The sequence below is a fragment of the Panthera tigris genome, chromosome E1, assembly GCF_018350195.1.
Source record: "Panthera tigris isolate Pti1 chromosome E1, P.tigris_Pti1_mat1.1, whole genome shotgun sequence".
Classification (NCBI taxonomy): domain Eukaryota; kingdom Metazoa; phylum Chordata; class Mammalia; order Carnivora; family Felidae; genus Panthera; species Panthera tigris.
In genome coordinates this window covers 35,829,572-35,854,537 of record NC_056673.1, presented here as the reverse complement: position 1 = coordinate 35,854,537, position 24,966 = coordinate 35,829,572, and the positions used below count along the sequence as shown (strand labels likewise).

At 44.4% G+C, this 24,966-nt stretch overlaps 1 protein-coding gene across 1 annotated transcript in view; it reads right to left on the bottom strand.

The window, feature by feature from the left end:
- The window catches only part of ZNF652 (zinc finger protein 652), a 52,771-nt gene extending 29,002 nt beyond the window's left edge, over positions 1 to 23,769 (bottom strand). Inside the window, exon 1 of the mRNA XM_042965774.1 lies at positions 23,543 to 23,769. The gene's annotated coding sequence lies outside the window, so the exon portion shown is untranslated. The remainder of the gene's footprint in view (positions 1 to 23,542) is intronic.
- Between the last annotated feature and the right edge of the window lie 1,197 nt (positions 23,770 to 24,966).

The window sequence follows — 24,966 nt, the reverse complement described above, 5'->3', positions numbered from 1 at the left end:
AGCTTACATAAAAATGACACTGCTGGATGAGTGGCTGGGCCATCAGCTAAGAGCCGGGCTCGGACAGCAGAGTGCAGTGAGACCGGGGAAATTAAGGCAGGGCTCTGCCGGGTTCTTCCGTACCGCTGGGCAGGCTACTCTGCCTTTCCAGCCCTCAGTTTCCTCAACCATGAAAATAAGGGATTCCCTTCCAACACTCACATTCACTCACATTGTGTTGATCACGTGTTTCCATTCTTTTGCCTAATTCCTCTGGTCGCCCACTGCCACGTCACTCCCAACCGTTTGAACATGAAGGGCTGTCGTACGCTCCTCTCTCCACCCCCCGTTCCCCAGCCACGTTCCCACAGAGCACTGCTTTTTAAATATTGTGTCTCAGAATCTGCATTTAGATCGTACTTTTTAAAAAATGTCTTAACAACCAAATATAAAAAAAGAGCCTATCATAATTTCTCGGTCGGACTGTCCAGCTTTACCGTAATTTCCATTTGAGTTTTGAACGTTAAAATTGGCTTACGAATCTCAGGTTGGGGACACCTGTTAAGGGAATATATTATCTATGGTCTTGAAATAAGTATGATACTAAATGAGATCAAGCCCACAAGCTGGCCTGTGGTATAGGTTAGGTTTTTCCAAAACTGGGTCCACCACGCTTTCTCAGTGTGGAAACAGTCACGACCACACTTAACACCCTTCCTTGGATTATTCTATTCAGTCCTCTGCCTTAGTAAGAAAGCATTTAAGGCAGTATGCCAAACAGGTTGTGGAAGGAATCCAGGAAGCCTCAGATACCTCAGAAATTCAGAAGCCTTTTTCCTTTATGTTAATGGTCCCTTTTGTTGGTATTTGTTTTTCTTTTTTTTTAATTTTTTTCTTTAATGTTTATTTATTTTTGAGACAGAGAGAGACAGAGCATGAATGGGGGAGGGGCAGAGAGAGAGGGAAACACAGAATCGGAAGCAGGCTCCAGGCTCTGAGCCGTCAGCCCAGAGTCTGACGCGGGGCTCGAACTCACGAACCGTGAGATCGTGACCTGAGCTGAAGTCGGACCCTCAACCGACTGAGCCACCCAGGCGCCCCGGTGTTTGTTTTTCAACGTAAGTTGTAGGCTGAGTGAAACAAAACCAGGTAACAATGCCACGACTATGTCAAAATTAAAGGCAAAAGGGCCCAACCACTCCAGAGGTAAAGGACAGTACAACTTGACTTGGTAGAGGTGTTTCTACATTGGAGGCTGGCACACTGACCCAAGAGATCTTCCCTCCCTCTGGGGAAGCACGGTTGAACACAGAGAAGTGGATTACTAGGGTTCGATTCGGGTTTCTACCCTCGCCACACTGAGTTATGGTTTTGAATCTTCACAAGACAGTGTACCCAGCATATCACAGGCTTGGAAGAGATGGGACTCTGTTTACTACAACTGTTACTCAAACACAGGTTTATTTATAGGTGCCCAGATCTCCTTTTTTTCCTCCAAAGAGAGAAATAGCTTTTTGATTTTTTTTCTGATTAAAAAGGTGACGTTTATAGTTCAAAAGGGTTTACACACTAAGCATTTTCTGTGCAATTCTCACTCTACTCTGTTTACAAGCTGTGACTATCATCTACATGCAAAGCGCGAAGAGCCTAATATAAGGTGAAGATATATTTTTTACTCATTCCTTCAAATAATTACTGTGTTGGCCCTAACCATCACAAGCTTAAAATTTGTTTGAGAGCAAGAACTATACACAAAAAATAAGTCACAATTGCCAAAGAAAACAAATGGTATTTTCTTTTTTTGAGTTTATTTACTTTGAGATAGAGAGAGAGAACATGAGCATGTGGGGGGGGGGGGCAGGGAGAGAGGGAGACAAAGAGAATCCCAAGCAGGCTCCGAGCCGTCAGCACAGAACCCAGGGTGGAGCTCGAACCCACAAACCGTGAGATCATACCCTGAACCCAAATCAAGAGTCGGATGCTTAACTGACTGAGCCACCCAGGTGTCCCGATGGTATTTCTTTTAGAGGTGCCATACAATTATTTAAAAGGGCAAGAAAGATGTAGAATGCATGGGCTATGGAGGGCCCTGTGCAGAGCATGAGATCTGAGCCAGGTCCTGACAAATGGGAGGGGCATGAAAAGGCAGAGAGGAAATGAAAAGACAGGTGGAGGAGAGGGCTATGCAAGTGAAGCTGCCATCAGGAATAAGAACAGTATATTCCAGAGGCGATGAAGACACAGACCTAGCCAAAGGAGTCTTGCTGGGAACCAAGAAGTGATGGGGTTAATAAATACAGGAGCAGGGACAGAACACGGAGGGTTCTGATTGCAGAGCTGGGAAATACATGCATGACCAAAGGTGGCAGAGAGGGCTGAAAAGGGAGAAATCAACAGAATATGCTGATCAGGCGTGATGGATAAAGAAAGAACACGATCAAAGATGATTCAGACAGTGTGAATGTCCATCCTTTACAGCTAACAGGAAAACACAGGTGGGAGAGGCAAAATAAAAAATGTAAGTAAGATCATCAGCCTCAAATTCAGAGAGGGCATCTCTCTCACACAGTAACTAGAGAAGTCGTTCGTGGCATATCGCTAAAATTCTTTTACGGTGACAACCACTGCCAAAAAATTACGTCCAAACTTCCCTCCAGATCAGACCCCTCACCTTACTGCGCGACTCTCACTTCCCTCCACGTCCCTCCACAAACCTATGCATCAGCTTCAGGGTCCAACGTTCCCTGAGCATCGCAGAATTTCTCCAGGCCAGGCATCAGTGTATCCTGCCGCCTCAGCCAAGAGCGCCTTATCTCCCTCCCTAACAACCGAATCTTGCGAATTTTTTAGTATTCGGTTCAAACACCACTTACTCTTCCTGAAATTCCCCAGCCCCATCACTTCCCCTGTATCTATACTCTACCACTACCACTTCTAACATACTTATTCATTCTATTTTGTCCAAAAATTGCTTATATGTCCACATTCCCATTGCCAGTGGCTGGTTTAGGGGCAGGCCCATGGCCAAGTTTTGATTAGTGAGCTGTGAGTGAAGGGCCAGCTGGGCGGCTTCTGAGAAAGACTGCCAAGCTCTTAAAAAGCGAAAGAAAGTATTAACCACCCCTTGCTCGATGTTCTCTTGTCTGGATATGATGCCTGGAGCGGAGGTGCCCATCTTGCACCCACGGTGGGAGATGGATGAGGGACAAAGACATTTCCGAGACGGCAGAGCAGAAAGACGGAAAGAATGTGGGTCCTTGATGATGTCTCTGAACCACAGTCCTAAACCGATCCGAGGCTGAGGCATCTTGTTACTTGTAATGATGCATTTTCCCTATTTTAAAATCACTTTGAATTAGATTTTCTATCAGTTGAAACCCAAAGCACCCTACCTGACACAGTCATGTTTAAGATGCAAACGAGACAACTAAGGACACAAGTCAAGTGGCCAGCTGGCCAAAAGAGTGTGGGGATGGGCGGTGGGGGGCGGGGTGGTGTCAGGCCTGGGGCTGAACATTTGGGAGACATCAGCACACAGAAAGAATTTAAATTTGGGGGCTGGGAAGACGGGATAAACAGAGAAAAGAAAACACCGCGGCACCTCGGGGCAGAGGAGAAAGAGCCAACCAAGAGGGGAGGAAAAACTCACGCGGAGGTGAAAGGAAACACTAAAAAGTGCAGAGCACCGAAGCCACGAGATAAACACATTTTCCTCAAGAAAGGACTGGTCAGCTGTATCCAGTGCGGCTAAAGCACGGAGTAGGAGAGAAAACTGACCACCAAATTTAGGGGCTGAAGTCATTCCCTAAGCCAAAGGGCCCCCCGTCCTTCCGCGAGCCTCCCCCCTCCTCCCTGGACAAACAGCAGTGTTGAGTTAATGAGTATACTGGCTCAGGGCTGAGGCTTGGGCTGGGTTCTGGAGCTCTCACCCCCTGGCCGTGGGGCCTCCTCAACCAGCTGGCTAAGGTGTGATGCGAGGGGCATGGGGGCTGAGGAACGGAAGCTGGGGGTGGGAGTGGGCCCGGGGAGAAGGTCTGAGTTGGGTTTTTAAGGGTGGGGGAGACCTGACTGTGTCCGAACGCCAGTGGGAAGGAACACCTCTCACCGCAAAGGATCCATTACAAGAAACCATCTTGCAATTCATTACAGTGGGAGGTTAGTTCGTTAAGCTTTCAAACATTAGACACAGGAGAAAAATAGGATAAAGCCTCAAGCGCTGAGCTCCGCCTCCCTTCAGAACGTGTCAACAGAAGAAAAAAGACGGCGCCTTATAAAAAGCAGTAAGAGTAAACAGCACATGAAAAGTGCTCAGTTCTCTTGGTTCCCGCCATAAAGACGGTCCGCACCCTGAAACCCAAACTCAAAATACTAAACCATGAAAGTCCTGACAGCTAAAAGCTAAGGACACCTGTAACAGAGCTACCAAAAACCCGTTTGGAATACCCACCTAAAACGCTGTCCGTCTGCCATCCTTTCTCAAATCCTAAGTATTTTTTTTTTCTTTTGGTCTTACTGAAGAAATACGTCGTCTCGAGATAAGCTTTCTATAAGCTTGTGTACAACAACCACATAAGAAAATATTAAAACATTTTTATGTTCACTTCAGGAGATTTCGAAAATTTAAAACCACTCCAAGTTAAAATAGGACCACTTCAAAGAAGAAGGGATAATCTCAAAGTTAAGACCAAAACAGCTTTTGATACAAACCACTGCATGTTACAGAAACAGTAACCTAGTTTCATTTTGAGTATAGCGTTTGCTGCCCTCAAGGGACCTGCAACTTTCGAGCAAGATTTTTTCATTAAATGCCAGATAAAAGGTAAAGTGTAGGGGGAATTTTTTCAACACATCTTCAGGCTTCAACACATCTCAACTCTTCAGGTTAAGGAAAGAAAGACCCAATCGTTATGCGCGCGTGCGCGCGCGCGCACACACACACACACACACACACACACACAAAATTGACAAACCTCTGTTAGTTACTGGTGACATAACACTAAGATTTTAACTCTAGGCTAAGCTATAGAACAGCTAGTAATTTAACAATCTACTTGGCGGGGGGAGCCCTCAGCAACACACAAAATTGCTCTCAGCTCTTTGCTCCCTGGCCCAACAACTGGTCAGTAACAACCTGAGCAGGGAAAGCAGATGGGAGATGTTCAAATACAAAAGTTATTTTTCCACATGGAAGTCTTAATTACCTTTTCCCAGAATAGGATTCTCCACATTGAACTGGTAATGACTACACATGTTTCAGGAGGACAAAAATCCCAAATGTCCAAGTTTCTGAATGAACAGCCTATTTTAAGACACGATTTGCTCTGGAGCTCCAGAGAAGTTACTTTTAAGGTATAAAATAAATTAATTAGTAACAATACACACTTTTGAGATTTATATTTTAACTGCACTGGAATGTCTTAAAAACATGAGCCTATGAGCAAAGGCCCAGAGCTCAAGAGGAAGTGAACAGACTCCTGGCTTTGCAGACAAATGAGTAGGTGGAGGGAACATTCAAGTGATTTTTTTTTTTTATACAATGTTTCTTAACCTAAAGAAAACCGCAGCTCTTCACAACACGTGTACTATAAATAGATGTTAATAAAAAACTGAATAAATCTGTATTTGCCTGCTTCTTTGGTTTTTTTAAATAACTTTTGTCTTGAGTGGTCAAGATAACCAAGCCAACGGGACCGAGCAGGGTGCCCAGTCAGAGGCCTGAGGACACAGGACTGCATGTAATTCCCCTTCATCTGTTTATGTGGAAGGAAAAGATCTTAGTTAGTAAGGTGGACTTTGCACATAGACTTCCTTTACCACCATCAAAGAATTTTCACAGAAGTTCACATCAATGCAAATTTTCTGGCACTGCTTTTGGCAATATCTTTAAGACATGTGGCTAGAGAGACCCAAGATAGTTCTGATCACAGAAACGTTGTTCAAGTAATCACTCCCTCCTTCCTCAGCTCCTCCCCACTAAAAACCACATTTATCTAAGCCTCGACAAAGTTCCTGTCAGATAATTACTCGTCTCTCATAAATGGAAAAAACTAAGGCCCAGTGGCTAAAAGGTGAGTCCGAGGGATTCTGAAAGAGCAAGAACTAGTTGAATATATAACTGCTAGGCTCTCTTCTCCCTTTAAAATCCAACCAGAAGCCAGATGACTTTTTTTTTTTTTTTTAAGAGGCGAGGGGTGGTGGTAAGCAGATTATCTAGATTTTCTGATATTTTTATAATGAACATGGATTAATTCTATAATAAACAAAACAACTAGTTCCAAACTTAAAAAAAAATAAATGAATTTGGGGCTCCTGGGGGGCTCAGTCTGTTGAGCGTCCGGCTTCGGCTCAGGTCATGAGCTCACGGTTTGTGAGTTCGAGCTCCAAGTCCGACTCTGTGCAGACTGCTTGGAGCCTGGAGCCTGCTTCAGATTCTGTGTCTCCCCCGCTCTCGCTCTCTCTCTCAAAAATACACACACATTAAAAAAAAATTTTAACAAATAAATGAATGAATTCACCACACCCATTCAGATTCAACGTGTCGGATCATTCAGATGCAAGTGTTAATGAGAGAAAGTTGGGGAAAAGGCGCAATCATAATTTAACTAAGCCTAACAAACACTTAAAATCTACACCACCCCTCCAAATATGAGCAGGCTTTTACTACCAGTCAACAAATACTTACTGAGCACCAACTACGCGTCAGGTGCCACAGACATAACTGTGAACATAACAGGTATGTTCCCTGATCTCAGGAGGCTTATGGATACTGTCAATTTGTTTATATTCTACTTTGCTGGGCAAAGCCCTGGTTTACTTGTTTCTCTCAAAGTAATTGTTAATAATGCCCCTCTCACACATCTCCCAGGCTGGCCAATAAATTATACGGTTGCCTATTTATGCAAAAACAAAACGATTCTTCCTACAGGGCAACAGGTCTGTAAAATGTAGATCATTTCAAGGTTTTCGCTTTTTAAATTCATTTCATTCCTTTTTAGTTTGCATTTTCTTAAATGATAAAATGTAACTTGTTTTAGACATTCATCTCGCTTTGCTGTATGATTTCACCTGGTATACAATGAAATCCACAACTTGCTTTAATCAAGTAAGAAGAAATCAAAATCTGATTTTATCACCTCAAAAAATGTATGCAAGTAAGTAAAATGAAAAAAAAAAAAAAAAACCTTTAAAGACTATAAACCCCTTGAGGGCAGGCAGTTCTTCTCGAAACACTACTTCAACATTCTAACCTGTGTTGAACTCAGTACTAAGAAGCCACTGTGGTTTTGAGGTATTTCCTACTAAAAGGAAAGAGGACAGGAAATGCATAAATCTGGAACTTCTTGTCATAATGAAAAGCAAGGAAACTATCAAAGGCTACCAGGGCTGGGTCAAAAGACTCAGGAGACAGCCTGATAAGCACCTAATGGACAAAGTCAGAGGCAATTCAGTATCAACGAGGATTGACAACATTAGTGGACTGACACACATCAAATATGCTTAAATCCATTTAAAGTCACATTTAGAGCTTGCTAAGAGAACCAACTCATTCTTTTGAAAACTGGTAGGTGAGGGGCGCCTGGGTGGCTCAGTCAGTTGGGCGTCCGACTTCGGCTAAGGTCATGATCTCGCGGTCCATGAGTTCGAGCCCCGCGTTGGGCTCTGTGCTGATGGCTCAGAGCCTGGAGCCTGCTTCAGATTCTGTGTCTCCCTCTCTCTCTGCCCCTCCCCTGCTCATACTCCTTCTCTCTCTCCTTCAAAAGTAAAGAAACATGAAAAAATTTCTTAATAAAAAAAGAAAAGGAAAAAGAAAGCTTGTAGATCTAAGAACAAATTTATAAAAGGTAAAAGGGACTGGGGAACATGTTAAATGACACCACATGGATGCAATTAGCAAAATCCAGACTATGAGAAACTACACAACAAATGATCCAGATCCTTCAACTAAAACTGCAAAGAAAAAAAAAGAAAAAGAAAAAAAAAGAAAAAAAAAAAAGAAAGGAAGGAAGGATCACACCTATAGATTAAAGAGACTTAACAGACATAATTAACTAATCACTCTTCTTTGGACCCTAATTCAACATTCTAGCCTATGTCTGTTGAAAAAACAAATTGGAAAAACAATTATGAGTTCATTGAAAAATATAAACGCCGATTGAATACTTAATGATGTTCAGAAAGTTTTTAAATGTAATAATGGTATTGCAGTTGTCTTTTTCAGAAAGAATTCTTAGATTTATAAATAATAAGATATGATGTCTAGAATTTTTTTAAAGTAATCTCCGTACCCAACATGGGGCTCGAACTCACAAACTAGAGATCAAGAGTTAGATGCTCTGCCAACTGAGTCAGCCAGATGCCCCTAGAGTTGCTTCAAAGGAACTGGAAAAGGGAGTATAGTGAGGGCAAATATATATATGCATGAAACAAAATTGGCCATGTAGAGATAACTGTTGAAGCTGGGAGATGGACATATTAGATTTATCACATTTCTCTCTTTTTTCTTTTTTATATTTGAGAGTTTCTTTTTTTAATTTTTTATTTATTTTTGAGAGAGAGAGAGCGAGAGAGCAGGGGAGGGAGACACAGAATCCAAAGCAGACTCCAGGCTCTGAGCTGTCAGCACAGAGCCCGACGCGGGGCTTGAACCCACGAACTGTGAGATCATGACCTGAGCCGAAGTCGGATGCTCAACGGACTGAACCACTCAGGCGTCCCTATATTGGAGAATTTCTGTAACATAAAAAGGCTTTACTCAAAAGCAGCCTTACCTCCTTTTAAAAAGACCAAAAACCAGGATCATAACTTAGAAACATACAGAACCCTAATCTGACAACGTAGAAAAAATATAACAACAACTACAATTAAATCTAAATTGACATTCTGATCTACGGAATTAAAGAGAAAGTAAAATATTGTGTGAAAATTCCTTCACATTAGGACCACTACTTCATTTTCTCTTTATCCAACTCAAAACTCGTTATCTCTAAAAACTATAATGTGGGCAATACGGTGTATTTCTGCCTTAATAAGACTATAATCCCGAATACGTTCACACACAATGATCAAAAATAAAGGAAAAATTAAACGTGATAGGAGTAAAACAACTGCCTGGGAAGGTCACCGCTCGGTCAAGACTGGAATCCAACCTTCTAGGCAGCAGCCGCTGCTGGGTTTTGCTTTTAAAGTTTTCAAGGACAGAACGGTAACACCACAACCTTCTTTTGCCTTTACGTGGAACTATGGACATCTGGCTGCAGGTAAGGTTTCAGACCTACACTGCTCAAGGCCACAGCCGAGGTTTCCGTAGGGACTGGCGTTCAAACGGCCTCCTGCGCATTCTCTGGCTGATACACGACATAGCAGGGCCTGTCACTTTGCATACACGGGTCCAACGGAAAGACCGTTGCGTAAAACTTGGTGTCCTGTGAGGGGACCAGGATTCTCTTCTTGTTCAGTCAGCGTGGCGGTGGTGGGGTTACCGCGGGCACAACGGTCTGAAGCATTTCACCGCACAAAAGCCGGTCGGGAGAGAACCGCGGCTCTCAGCCGTTACATAAAAACCTACCTCCTTCCATTCCTGGTGTGCTCCCTCCGTCCTAGGTCAGCAAATACCACGTGTCCTCAAGTCTACGCGGCACGTTTGTTTTCTGTTTCGAAAAGCACAACGCTACGTGTCTGACCCCGATTCCAGGACGCTATTGCCTCTTGGTTTTTATTTTACGGTCAAGTCCGCCGAAGGTCCCAGTGAATCAGCTGCAGCCTCTGACCGAGGCTCCAAACCTCGTGTTCCTTTTTGGCTCTTCCCTCCGCCTCACTCCTCTCTCTCACGAGCCGGCAAGTGCTCGTTTAACCAAGTGCCCTGTCCTCTCTGTTCCGACTGCTAACACGACCTCCCGGTTCAGGCCCTAATCACCTCGTACACAGGTTGTAACGGTCTGTCTGACTCCCTCTTTCAAACCACATTACACACAGATCTTCTAAACCCCAGTTTCCTAAAGAATGTGGATCATGTAACTCCCCAGCTACAAAATCTTTATTGGTTTCTAAAGCCTTGGAATAAGCTACCACTCCTCAGCAGAGCATTCCAAAAGTTTTGAGCCAAACTGACGTTTTCAGTTTTAGCTCCCAAGGGCCTCCTCTCCCGTCTAACATCCTTGTGCCCTCTCTCAAACACACCTTGACTGTTTCTACCTCGAAATCTTTGACTATGCCATTTTTTCCATCTACCTAAAACATGGCTGCTCCCCCATCATCCAATTATAAAATCCTGGCCATGTCTTAAGACCTAGCTCAAATGCACCTTCTTCTTGAAGCTTTTCTGGATCACATTTTTGTTTCCTAGAATGCTTAAGAGGATTTTTTTTTCATTAAAAAAAAAAAAAATGTGGCGTGTTGATGGAGGGAACACTCAAGGAGTCCCACTTATTCAGGAAGAAAAGTGATTTTTTTAAAATCCACATCTATTTTGGGGTGCCTGGGTGGCTCAGTCGGTTAAGCGACCGACTGCGGCTCAGGTCATGATCTCGTGGTTTGTGAGTTCAAGCCCCACGTCGGGCTCTGCGCTGACAGCTCAGAGCCTGGAGCTCACTTCAGATTCTGTCTCCCCCTCTCTCTGCCCCTCTCCTGCTCGCACTCTGTCTCTCTCTCTCTCAAAAATACATATTAAAAAAATAATAAATCCACATCTATTTTAATGTTCCCAATTCCTTCCTCCTCTCCCATAAACCAAACAGTTTCCAGGAGTGATTCAAATTAATATGAGTTTAGATGCCATGGTTTACCTCGGGAAGGATTCTCTGCATTAGAAAGCGTAGAGTCAAAGACACCCAAGTATAATGGTGTTCTTTCTCAAGGCCAGCACCTGTTTCTCCCTCAAGAACCACCTAATACTTGGAGTGCCTGGGTGCCTCAGTCAGTTGAGCGTCCGACTTTGGCTCAGGTCATGATCTCACAGTCCTCGAGTTCGAGCCCCGCGTCGGGCTCTGTACTGACAGCTCAGAGCCTGGAGCCTGCTTCTGTGTCCGTGTCTCCCTCTCTCTCTGCCCCTACCCCACTCGCATTCTGTCTCTGTCTCTCTCAAAAATAAATCAACATTAAAAAAAAAAAAACTTTTAAAGAACCACCTAATACTTAAAATTCTCTCAGAGCCAGTCATTACAGACGTTATAGGCAGAGTAGACTGGTGACCACTACCTGTGATTAAGAGACAAGTTAATTTCCCAGTAAATAAAAGATGGCTATTTTTCACGTGGTCCTGGAGACAGCAACTCGTAACTATATGGGAAAGGGTGCCCCTGTGCAAGTTACACTCATCCATGTTATAGATTGTATTTTTCTTACTTTTATTTTAAAAGTTAGAGAGAGAGAGAGACAGAGAGACAGAGAGACAGAGAAAGCATGAGTGGGGTAAGAGCAGAGAGGGAGAGAGAGAATCCCCAACAGGATCCACACCGTTAGTGCAAGCCCGAAGTGGGGCTCGAACTCACGAACCGCATGATCATGACCTGAGCCGAAATCAAGAGTCAGATGCTTAACCAACTGAGCCACCCAGACACCCCGTATTTCTATATGGAACACAGACGGGTAGAGAAAAAAATCTTCAAGTTTACCCTAAAATGGCCTTGGGCAAAACTGCCTGTAAATGTCAAAAGATAACTTTCAGAGATACTAGTGCTAAAGACGAGTTATATTTGTCTAAATACAGACCCAGACACATTACATATGGTACATACAATGTATGACTAAAATTAATCTATGAACAGATATTCAAGTTCATTTAAGCACGGAGTTTAAAAGCCTGATTTAGGATGTTTCCAAATAGAGAAAGGATAGTTGTTGATGAACTAGTGAACTCTGGGTTAAATATGGAGTTGATAGTAATATACCAATGTTGTTTCCTTAGTTTATGTAAGACTTTAACAAGGTTATGTAAGAACTTAACAGTAAGGGGAACTGGATGAGGAGTAGACAAATACTCTTTCTACAATTTTTCTGAAAGCCTAAAATTATTCCAAAATTTAAAAATTATTTAAAAAAAATGTTTAACAGAACTTATTGGAATAACACAAATTGAATTATTTATAATCACTTTAATTAAAAGATTCCCTTTGAATTAAAGAAGCAGGTTGCTTTATCAGTTAACTTTTCTCCAAAGTAATTTTTAAACTTTGTTTTTTAAGGCTTTGATGTTTTTACACATTCTCGGGTTTACTTGGCAAAGACTATCAATTAGCGAATGGGCTGGTTTTTTTCAGCAGGACCCATGTACAAACATGTGTACATATGTTTTATGGCTTTAATCCCAAACTGGCTAATGCCAAAATAGCCTGATGTATGACATTGCCTGGCACACAGATTATCTAAGTAGGGAGTAACCTTCCTTAGAGGGGTTCAGTGCTATTTTCCTAAGTGTGAAGTGTGCATTCTTTTGGACCTAGCCATCAAGGAATTCACCAGGAGAAGATAATGCCACAAGCATAAAAAGATGTGTATACAAGGGCATTCACTGTAGCATTATTTATTATAACAAAAAACTTGAAACATAAATAATGGTACACACAGACACCAGCATACTACGTAGCCATCCAGATGTGATATGGATTTATATTATTTAACACTGAAGTATGTCCACATCAGGAAAAAAAAAAAAAAAGACTAAATAGCCAGCTCATGTCATCTCATTAATGTAAAACCATGTCCTTACAAGTATGTCTTGTACAGTCATACCGAGAGATGTCTCAGGATAGAGTAAGGATGGGGAAGGAGATACTTTTCTTTGTATTTTTCGGAAATCCTTACCTAGTTTTAAATAAGCATGTATAATTCTTTAGAAAAATAATAAAGCTATTTTTTTAATGCTATATTGAGGCAACTTGTCTGCTACTCAAAAAAAGTCATTAAGGACAAGTAGCTAAATACGTAATCTTTTTTAAAATGTGATCCTCTGGGCACCTGGGTGGCTCAGCTGGTTAAGTGCCTGACTCTTGATTTCAGCTCAAGTCATGATCTCATCTTCCTGGGATCGAGCCCCGAGTTGGGCTCTGCGCTGGGCATGGGGCCTGCTTAAGATTCTCTCCTTCCCTGCCTCTCTTCCTCTCCCTCTGCCCCAGCCCTGCTCACACTCACATGCTCTCTCAAAAAAAAAAAAAGAAAAGAAAAAGAAAATGGCAAAGTATTTGCTATTAAATTTCGCAAACTGTAACCCTAGAGAGCTAAGGAATAATTACAATATAAAAATATCCAACATTAGCCAAAAGATTATAGGCTGCCAACGTTAACTGTAACATTAGCTGCATGACTGTTGCTTATAGATGTGACACACACCATCACAATGTCACGTTTAGCTCCAAACGACTAACTATAGTTATAAATATCAAGTAATTTCATATGGATTCTATTTATAAATATGTATACTGCTTACAGTGTTCTTACTTTAGCTTAGAAGACGGGTCAGTAGGCTTTTTCTGCACAAGCAAACACAAATCTGTCCTCTTGTCAAGGACTTCTCATTCCAAATCAATGGATTTGGGAACTGCAGGAGAACTTACAACACATTCGATATTCTCGGTTATAAGAGAGACAAGGAAACAGAGGCTCAGAAAAGTTAAATGGCTCCTTTAAAGGTCAACAGCTGGTTGACGGTAGAGCTGGGCCTACCACCCAGATTCTGGTCATAAGGCTCCAAATGATGACTAAAATCAAAAAAATGTTGACCATTATTAGGTGCTGACAGAGATGCAGAACTGGAACTCTCAGGTTTCTGGTGGGGATGCAAAGGAGCACGTTGACCCTGGAAAACACACCTGACATACACACTACATGACCCAGCAACCCTGTTCCTAGGTATGCACTCTAGAGAAATGAAAACTTACAGTCGCTCTGAAAGCCGTCCGTGAGCATTTACGGAGGCTTTGCTTAGAATCACCAAAAACTGGAAACAATCCAAATGGCCTTCAACAGGTGAATGGAAAAACAGTGCGATCCATCCACAGAATAGGACAGAATATTACTTGGCAATAAAAAGGAACACAATGTTGATACCTACAAAAACTAGGACGAATCTCAAAGGTATTATGCTGAAAGCAGTCTCAAAGGGTTACACGCGGTATGATCCCATTTAGGTAACATTCTCCACAAGAGAAAACACTCATGATGAACAACGGATCAACGGCTGCCAGGTTCGGAGGGTGGGGGAGTGCACTGTGGCAGGAGTGTTTCCAGACAATGGAACCGTTCTGTCTCCTGACTGTGGCGGCGGTTACACGAGTCCGTAACATGTACTGATGTTCACAGAACTGCACACGTACCAAAGTGTCAATTTCACTGTACATTAACTTAAAAATTAAAACGAATGCCTTACGCAGTCTCTGGGTTCTGAAAGTCAGAAATATTTCTGGGCTTTTAAATTCGGTTTTTTTAAACTTCAGTTTTTAATTAGCAAAATAAAATGATTTAATGGGTCCTTTCTTATAAAATCTCATTGCCAAGAAAAGAACATATTTAACTTGGCAAGTTACATAACCTCACTTTGTCTCAATTTCCCTGCTGGTAAAATGGGGTAATAATACACTACCTCAAAGGGTTATATGAGGATTAAATGGCAAGTGCTTTGTACAGGTTGATAAGTAGCAAAAATACAGACACTATATATAACTTTGGGTACAGAAGTGAAAGACAATGCCAACCATGTAACTTTTAAGTTTTTATCCTTCTGGAGAACGAGGTTCTGATAAGTGCTTTTCTGATAGGGCGGTCTCTGAAACACAGTTCGACCCTGGAGTCTGATTTTCACACAGAAGTAAACATTCACCACTGAGTCCTTGCTATACGTTTATTCTGTACTCATTCTACATAAGCAAATGATTGTCTAAACCAGGCTCTGTGTTAAAGAAAGTTATACTATACAGTTAAAAATATCTTTCTATATGGGGCGCCTGGGGGGGGCTCAGTGGGTCAAGTGTCTGACTTCGGCTCAGGTCACGATCTCGCAGTTTGGGGGTTCGAGCCCCGCGTCGGGCTCTGTGCAGACAGTTCGAGCCTGGAGCCTGCTTCCTCTGATTCTGTGTCTCCCCCTCTCTCTGCCCCTCCCCTGCTCATGCTCGGTCTGTCAATAATAAGTAAACATTTAAAAAAAAATGCTTTTTGTTAAGGATGATATAGGGAGGTGATTTTCAAACTGCCCGACCCAACCCAATTTTTTTAAATGAAATAGAATTTAAAAAAAAAAACCAAAACACAACAGAATGCTTCACAAATGGTAAGGGCAAGGTGAGCACTGTTTCATGAAGTCTTGCCTCAGCTGCGGGTAGGGGTACTTGATGTGAGAGAACACCCATGACCACACATGCGCTGCTTTTTACTGTGGGTCACGGTCAGAAAGTTTGAGAAAGAGCGCTATGGAGAACTCAATAAACAGTTTTAGACGGAGAACGGTCCCATTCTGCAACATCTGGCCTCTGTGGACAAATCTTTTTAGTGTTCACTAAAACCTGTTCACCACCTGACCTTAGAAGTCATCCTCAAAGAAAAAAATCTAACTTTCCACTGGAGCTGATGAAAAGGTCAGAGAGAGAATGGGAGGCAGAACAAACTACCTCTTGGACATCGTTACAATACCCGACAAGGTGGAACAGGGGCACGAGTGTATACGTCCTTTACCACGACCTGACAGGAAGAAACCAGCCACATGGAAGTAGAAAATTTTTATACTATGCATGTATTTTCCAAATTTAATTTGAACATTGTTGTCACTGAGCAACATTAAGTTTAACTTACAAGATTTAAATATATTTTATGTAGGGGCGCCTGGGTGGCCCAGTCGGTTAGGCGTCCGACTTCGGCTCAGGTCGTGATCTCGCGGTCTGTGAGTTCAAGCCCCGCGTCGGGCTCTGCGCTGACAGCTCAGAGCCTGGAGCCTGCTGTGGATTCTGGGTCTCCCTCTCTCACGCTCTCACTCTCTCTCCAAAATAAATAAACATTGAAAAAAAATTTTTTTTAAATACCTTATGTCAAACAAGCAAATATTTTCTTTTGGAGCAGAAGGAGATGCCCATTAGGATCAGAAAAGTTAAAATGTGTCTGCCTTGGGGGCGCCTGGGTGGTTCAATTGGTGACGCGTGGCACTCTTGGATTTCGGCTCAGGTCAATGGTCTCAAGGCTCCTAAGTTCAAGCCCTGCACTGGACTCCAGGCTGACAGCTCGGAGCCTGCTTGGGATTCTCTCTCTGCCTCTCCCCTGCTCATGCGCGCGTGCACGGTCTCTCAAAATAATAAACTAAAAATAAATAAATAAATAAACAAACAAATAAATAAATAAATAATAAAACCTTATTACAGTTTAGAAAACTACCTAGCTTATTTCTTCTGTAGACTAAATAAACTAAATGTGACTTCAGTGTGCTAAATCCAACAAAGTCAATGCTACAATTGCTACCTGCCTCGTAGCATCAGCCCAGTGAGGTGCCTCATAGCAGTGTTTCTCAACTTCAGCGCGGCTGACGTGTTAGAGCAGAGAGATCATCCTTTGTTATGAGGGGCCGTCCTGGGCCCTGTAGCATGTTTAGCCACATCTCTGGCCGGTAGCCCCACCACACCCCCCCGCCCCCCCCCCGGCCCAGGGCCTCCTTGTGTCAAATCAGAGCTATCTCCAGACCTTGCCGACTATCTCCCGGAGGTAAAATCGCCCTTGGTTGAACTACTGCTTTATAAATTTGTATTTTAATCGCGATTTCCACGTTTGGGCAGTAAGAGGGAGAAAATGGCAATACTGCAATTACAGCAAAAAAAAAAATGTGATCAAATGCAGTTTTCAATGGAAATGACGACGCCTCAGCAGTTATTATGGTTCGTGGGCACATACAATTACATTCCACCGACCAACCCGGCAGGGCGACCAAATTTCAAAATATTCAACACCAGGTTGACTGTGTTTCAGTAAATTTCTCCTGTTGCTATGTGTTTAAAACCCCGAGTTTCCAAAAAGTTCAATTATACCACGGTTATAAAAATATTAACTAAACGCTTTTAATAACTACCAATGCAAGAAGGATTATTATATGAATATTCTGAAATGAAGCAGTAAAAGAAATATTTAGCAGTTACAAAGACAAACCTTTCAAGAGATGTAACTATTTTTAAGACCTATTCTGTCACATTAAGCCCCTCTTTTGGGATGAAAATACATAGGGTTTGCTTGTAGATTGACTTCAGAATTCTCTTAATATGGTACAACTCCAAGCTAGGTTTGAAAATTTCAAACCATTTAAAAAATGGTTTGAAATCATTCCCACTAAATATTTCAAAATGTAATTTAAAATAGGGCATTATCATTTCCCTCCGGAGAGGTGAGGGACACTTTTCTAAATTAAAAAAAAAAAAAAATTATTATTAGGTATACATCCACATGGATCAAACATTTTAAGAAGAAAGTATAGCGGATAGAGCACCACTACTCACGACAGCCAAGACCAGAAATAACCCAAATGCCCATCAATGGGAGAATGGACAAATAAATTATTACAGTATATGCAACTGAATATTACATGAGGCAAAATGAGTTATTACACGCGAAAGTAAGAGTGAATGTTATAAACATAATTTTGAGTGAAAGACACCACACACAAATCAAATGAGCAATCCTGTACTCCACTTATACACCGCTTAGAGATTTTCCACAGCCATACGTGGTTTTCTCATTCTTTTTTACGGCTATAAAATTTATCCTGCTGCGTGAACATACCCTAGTTTATTTACCCAATTTCTATACAGATGGACATTTAGGTTTTTTCCAAACTTTTGTTGAGTTTATCTGGAGGACTCTGTCTGCTCTGGAGGCTACAAAGAAAACTGCCCGGCTCTCTAATAAGGATCTTTCAGGCAAGGGAACTTCAAATCCCCTCCTCTTAGGAGGAACTGGGTAAAAAAAAACACAGATTTATCCGTACAACTGAAACATCTCTCACACACACACACACATACACACACACACACACACACACACTCCTCACCCCCTCCAAAAACCCAACACTTTATCATATGTGTCAATGTCCACAGGCCACTGATGTGACTTGAGACACGTTAAAATGGCACATTTGAAAGGACGAAAACAATTCATGAGGGCCTACTTATACTCATTTCGTAGGCCACACAGGGTAATTAAGAAGTTATATGCCACTGAATCCCCAAAACCGAATCAAAATTCCAAAGCTGAAAAAGTCTAAATGCCAAAGCTCTTCACGACTATATCCACGACTAGCATCCAAGACAAAAGGGAATCACCCAACACGGTTTACCCTTATGAAACAAATCCGGCTGAGAGTACTGACCCTCGGATGCCACATGCAGAGCAAGGCCCCGAAGTCAGGCAATGGAGCCGCACCCTGCCTCGTTTCTATTTCTGTTCCAACAATCCCTTCTCACCACACGGACTGGTTTACCAAGAAACATTCAGAAGCACCTCGCTCTCCACTAGGCCCCGTGACGCCAGTACACCAGAAAAAATAACAGTTAAAAGAAAAACAGGCGCGCCTGGGGTGGCTCAGTCGGTCGAGCGTCCAACTTCAGCTCAGGTCACGATCTCCCAGTTCACGAGTTCGAGCCCCGCGTCGGGCTCTGTGCTGACAGCTCAGGGCCTGGAGCCTGCTTCTGATTCTGTGTCTCCCTCTCTCTCTCTCTCTGCCCCTCCCCTGCTCATGAACTGTCCCTCTCTGTCTCTTAAAAAATCAAATAGAACATTTAAAACAACTAAAAAGAAAAAAAGAAAAATAGCACCCTCGTCCCCAGAGAAAGTTTACTTAGCAAAATGTAGTCTGGTTGAGAAAAAAACACGTAGCTCAATCATCCCAATTTTATTTGTTTAGTCAGTCTGGGCTCACCTGGCTCAAGTCCTCTTATTTTTATGATACATCTGGCCAAGATTAAATTTTTTCAAGTGTTCTGCAAAACCTAAGGCAAATCTAAGGCCATTATTTGCCAATCCCTCTTTATCAGCAATCCAATACTAGTGACTGATTTCCATTGATGGGAAAGCCCCTAGGTGGCTCAATAATACAAGAAAACAGGGATTAACAGATTCCCTTGAGGTAAATCCTAATGCATTACTGATGTGTCTACCTTATCTGAAAAGTCTCTACGTAACTCTTGCGGGTTCGCTGGCTTATCACAACGATATCCGGCAAAAATGACAGAATAATTTAATTCTATGGAACCCAAGAAATTCTATTTTAAAAGCTCCATGCACTGAATAGAACCGTACACATGCCCTCGAATCTACTTTTCGAAGTAATCAATCTCTTACCCTATGTTTTAAAGAGGAAAAAAAAATGTCATATTTTTACAAAACCACCTTTGGGGCTAAAAACAAGGCTAGGGATACACACACACAATCTGTAGGTACAGGCCAAAAGTAGAGAGTTGATAAAATCTGCCAGGTAAGGCGACTTGACTGTTCTTTCCTTCACCCACCGAAGCAAAAATGCCTAAGGCAGTCAGACTTATAACCCTAATGACAGTTTATGATCAAAACCTCAGATGAGCAGTGGGAATTCTTTAGGCGAGAATGTCCCTAAGTGTTTCTTAAAATCAAACCTAACTGCTCTATAAACAAACAGATTAACTAAAATAAGCGTCTGATGTCTTCACTGATTCTACCGAGCACTTTATGGCTTACGTTAGCCGTGACAATTTACACAAGGCTTTGCACATGATTCAGCTCTGGACACAGAACGCACCGAGATACGTTAACGTCCCGAAACACCCCTTTCACCACAGAAGCTCTGAACACGCTTAAAACAAGCACAGCCTGCGGGTAAGCGCTGTAGGAACTGGAGCTAAGTCTTACGGTCTCCACCACATTCAGCCAGCCATAGAGCAACTAATCAAAGTTCCAATAAGCACACTGCACCTGCAAGACTTCGGTGCGCTCCAAGTCAAATATTTGCAATTTTTCCCTCCCAAATCTGCACAAGTGAAACACCGGACCTCTTGCAAACCAGAATGATCTGCATTTTCCCACATCAGCCATTCCTGCCATTTACTGCCTCCTTAACAGGTACATGTGCCAGGAACTGCCAGAAGCTTGCACACAGCATCTCTAATCTTCATAACAAATCCCATTCTCCTGGTGAGGTAACTGAGGCCAGAGAGATCAAGGTGATACGCCCGTTGCCATACAGCCAGTAACTGCTAAAACCCTGGAGTGAAGGGTGATTTTTTTTTTTTTTAAACCGTTCGCTTTCACAGTTTACTTCTTCAACAGGCTCCAGACAATTCAAAAGCAAAATCCCATCAGTAGCGCTGCTGATCAACTTTTTTCTACAGACTTGAAAAGTATCGTCTTACCACACTACAAGATTACTTCCCATACTCAGAGCAGAAATGGAAACAGCTCTGGGCGTCGCGACTCGGATCTTGAGGCCACAGTTGCGGAAAGTAGGTGCTGTCTCCCTTGAGTAGGAGCTGCTGATCTGAAACGTCCTAAGGGAAGGGTGTCTGAAGAAGGGTGTTAAAGAAGCTAAAGCAAGCTGTTTGTATTAATGAGTGACCTGCTGGCGCTACTACTCCTTAAGTGTTCCACTGCTAGGCGACTGTTTTCCACCCTTCCAAGCTCTGAATCTGGCAGTCAGAACTCTGGTCTCACAGCCATAGGTGTTACAGGATCAGCTGCTCTGCGGTGTGTGGGTGTTTAACTAGGTAAGCGACTAGTTAGAAGCTGTGCAGCAATATTCAATCAAGGAAGCACACTGCCCCCCTGAGATTTTAACGATCTGGCACCACACTAGGCTGACAAAGAAAAGTAACATATTTGCAACTCTGAGATGGTCTGGGCTTAGGATAGGCAAATAATTTCCGACAGTAAAACTTCAGGCATGACATGAACAAAAAAATATAAAACAAGCCTGTAATACAAGCCACTTCAAGCATGTTTATGAGATAATAAAAAGTGCAATATTTGCAATCTCAGCATGCTTTCAAACTTCATAGGGTACACGGCATAATTATTAGAATAAATGCTATTCTTTAGGTGTGTGGAACAGGTTCTTTGCAAGATTCCAAGGCTCCCTTGCCTTCCAAAAAGCTGTTAATACCATGAATTCCTCGGCCTCTCAGAACCCCCCAAAAAAACGCAAAAAATATGAAGGTCTCAAAGGATTCTTTATGGAAAAAATATTGTTGGAAATGTAAGCTCCCAGAAAGCCGGGGCCTGTGTTTCTTTAATGTCACTGCCCATCACAGCACCATCACAAGCTGGAATAAATCTCTCTTGGTTGAAATATAATCAGAAGGCAAAAGCTGGATGCAGAGTGATTTAAACAAGAATAGCTGATATTTATCCCAGGATGGTGCAACGTTACTGTCCAGTTCTAAGTTCTAAACATGGAGACCGAATTCCCTAACTGCAGTTCAGATCTTTCCATTAAACCAAAACTTGAAAAGAAGATGATTCTGATGGCAGTGCCACCCTGAATGAAGACATGAAATCATATTTAATAAAGGTGGAAAAACTCTGCACGGAGAAGGTGCTCTATTATGGGAATGATAAAGCCTTCTTTTAAGAAACCAAATCAACCTCAATCAACACATAAACATTCCGGATAGTCATCATGAAACAGACCACCGACTTTGATGCTGAAATGTGCTGCATTTAGAATACGGTGCAAGGAGCATGCATCATCCATTGGTCAAATTGGGACAAATTGTTTTGAGTCCAGTTTTAACTTTTTCTGAAATTCGCACATCTCCTTCTTACAGGAAGACAGGGAATGATGCCTTACAAATACGTGACCCACTGTAATCAAGGAACAAAACACAAGGATACATATATAATCCACTTTGTTATCTGAGCTTGCTGCTCAGAACCAAAGTACTGTAATGCCAAACCTTGGGAAACAAAACACAGAACTCAAGTTCCTTTCACTTTTGCATAATATAGATCTTAACCTGAGGTCCCAGCACTAGCTTCAAGGGGACTGTAATTGCATACAAAATTGTGCGTGTCTCTTTCACTAAGAAGACAGCCCCTAAAGGCTTCGGTGACCCCACAGAAAGGTTAAGAACCGCTGAAGCAGACATTTCCAGAATCCCTACAACTCAGAGGTGCACATTTTAAACAAAAGTATACTAAAGGTAGTATCTATCTGAATACATGTGCACAGTCCTGATACAGACAACCAAGATGCCCTGCCAGTCCCGACCATCACGGTTCAGTTGACCACTCTCAAATCAGCCCGAGGCGGGAACATCACCTGCATTCAACACACACACACACACACACACACACACACACACACACACACGCCAGCCCCTCATTCCTTACACATACACATGTTGTCAACAAAGCATGTGCTAGTTGCCATTCCCAGAACAATACAGGCCTGGCCATCTCTGGAAAAAAATACACATTCTTCCCCAAATTATTACCCTATTTATTTACTGCACCTTGACGACTGATGTTAAACCTCATCACAAAATAAACGAAATACCCACACACCCTATGTATCTCATCAACTGAGGAAAAAAGCACCACTCAGTGATTACTGAGGGTACACAGGAGATGCCTATCAGCAAAACACTCTGATAACGACGCTTGAACATGGGGACAATCAGAGACAGACTCACGCAGGAACATCCTGAGGACATGGTTGTGGAAAGAATCCTTTTCCAAAGGCAAGAGCACATTCCTTTGATTGGCACAAGCCATTCCTGACAATGGATCCGCGATGACAGGGGCTGCTCTGGCAATCAGGAAGTGTGTGTGTGCGCGCGCGTGTGTGTGTGTGTATGTGTGTGTGTGTGTGTGTTGTGGGGGAGGGATGTACTAGATGTGATCAAAGACTGGCCCTCTTCAAAGAACAGCATATGGGATCTCAAATCGTGAAGACAGACTTCGAGGGTGAGGCAGGGGCATTTATCATTTCTACAGGAGACATCCCTCGACAATGAACATGTTCGGCGCAGATGTAACGGGGGTGTCACTACCTTTACTGTCTCCCATCTAAGAATCTTAAGTAGAGCCTGATTGGAGGGGTGGAGGAGGTGGGGGAGGAGAAAGGTCTGCATTACCCTCTGGGGTGAGTGCTGGGCGGGTATACACTGGATGCATTTTATCTCAGGCGGCACAATACTCCGGGGGTTGGAGGTTTGGGCGCAGCCGCAGGGCCGGGGAGGCAGTGGGTGCAAGCCACCAGCTGCAGGGCAGGGGAAGGCTCGCAGGAGGACCGGTGCAAACCTCCCTCGGCCCGCTAACCCAGGCAACCCCAGCCTCCCCTCGGGCCTCGGGGCGAGCGGGCTCTCTGCAAAACTGGAGCCCGGCCCGGGTCCGGGAGCGAGGGGGCGAAGGAGCAGGAGCGGGCGCCCCCGGCCCGAGCTCGCGGCCGGAGGAGCGCAGCGCCCCGGGCCTCCCCGCCGGATGGGGGCTGCTCCGGCCTAGCGCACGCAGCTGCCTCGGCGAAGGGTTAACCCGGCGCCCGAGCCCCGGCCGGCCCGGCGGGCGGCGGAGAGGAAGGGCTGCTGCAAGGGGCGCAGCCGCGACTGTGGCGTGTGCGTGGGGGGCAGGGGCCCCTACTCACCCTGGCCGGCCGCCTCCGCCTCCGCCGCCCCGACCGCCGCCTCGGCGGTCCATCCTGCGGCGGGGGGCCTGTAGCCGCGGCGCTCGAGTAACAACCGCCGGCCGGGCCGGCCCCTCCCCCCCGCCCAACGTCTGTCCTCAGGGCCGCTCCGCAGACCCGGCCTCGGCCGCCGCCGCCGCCGCCGCCGCCGCAGCGCTACGTGGCCGCCGCTCCGACGTCTCGCGACTCCCTTCCGAGCGCGCGAGGGCGAGCGGGGCCGGCGGGGCGGGCGGCGCGCGGGGAGGGAGGCAGGGGAGGGGGTGTGCGTGTGTGGTTGTGTGTGCGGAGCCGGGGGCAGGGAGGGAGGGCGAGCGGCGGCGAGAGCGCGCGCGCGCCCGCGGCCCCGTCCCTCGCCCGCCCCCCCGCCCAACGGGGAGCCGACACCTCCCTCCGCCCGCCCCCCTGGCATCCCGGCCGCTGGGCGCGGCGGCGCGCATGCGCAGCCCCCTCGGGCCGGCCCCGGCGCACCTTTTCTCCCCGCTGCCACAATGTGAGCGCCCCGCCGCCCAGATAACCGCCGGCTCCCGCTCCACCCCCGCCCTCCCCCACTCCGCCCACTGCCGAGCGCCCAGGTAAAGGCGTGGACTGCGCGTGCGCGCCGCCCTCCCGGGGTCTGGGGGCGTGGTTGCTGAAAGGAAGCCAAGTCGCAGAGTGGGAGGGAGCTTGGGGCAGAGGGTGGGAGCCTCCCTGAAGTAGGGGCGGGTGAGGATTCAGGGGAAGGTAAAGTGAAGAAGGGGGACCAAAGTAGGAAAGCGGGCCCAAGGGAGACTCGGAAGTAAGAGAGCCCTTGGCTTATGAAATTAAAAAAAAAAAAAAAAAAAATCTTGACTGCGGCCTCTGTTCCTGGAGGGTAGTGTGAGTGACAGAGGACAGAAATAAAGCAGGTAAAAATATAAGCAGTAGTGGTCGTTCACTAGATAGATGGGACAGCTAGTAAACACTGGAGAAATTTAGAGATTGCCGGAGTGGTCAGAAACACCAACTTAGAGCCACGTTTGTTCTGCGGCCAGGAATAGGGAAGGGGATGCATGTGTGCTTGAGGCATAGAACTGCTATAAGAAAGGAGCCCTCCATTGAAAGGATTACAGCATTATGACTAATTAGCTATTAATCATTAATATAATTAATGGTACTATTAGCTAACAAGGTAGCATTTATCCAAGTTCAGAGCCAAGAGCGGGTGATCATAATTACAAGTGCTTGGAGTACAGAGAGGGGGAGTAAAGCAGGTGAGGCGAAGGCCCAAGGAGGAGAGGACCCAAGAGGGCAGCTTGGAGGGGGAGGTTGACCTTTCCCCACCATAAACCAAACCCCCCTGATGTTTCCCAAATCTTCCCTCCATTGGAACTCCTCATCCAACTTCCGTTATGAAAAGCACGCTTAAC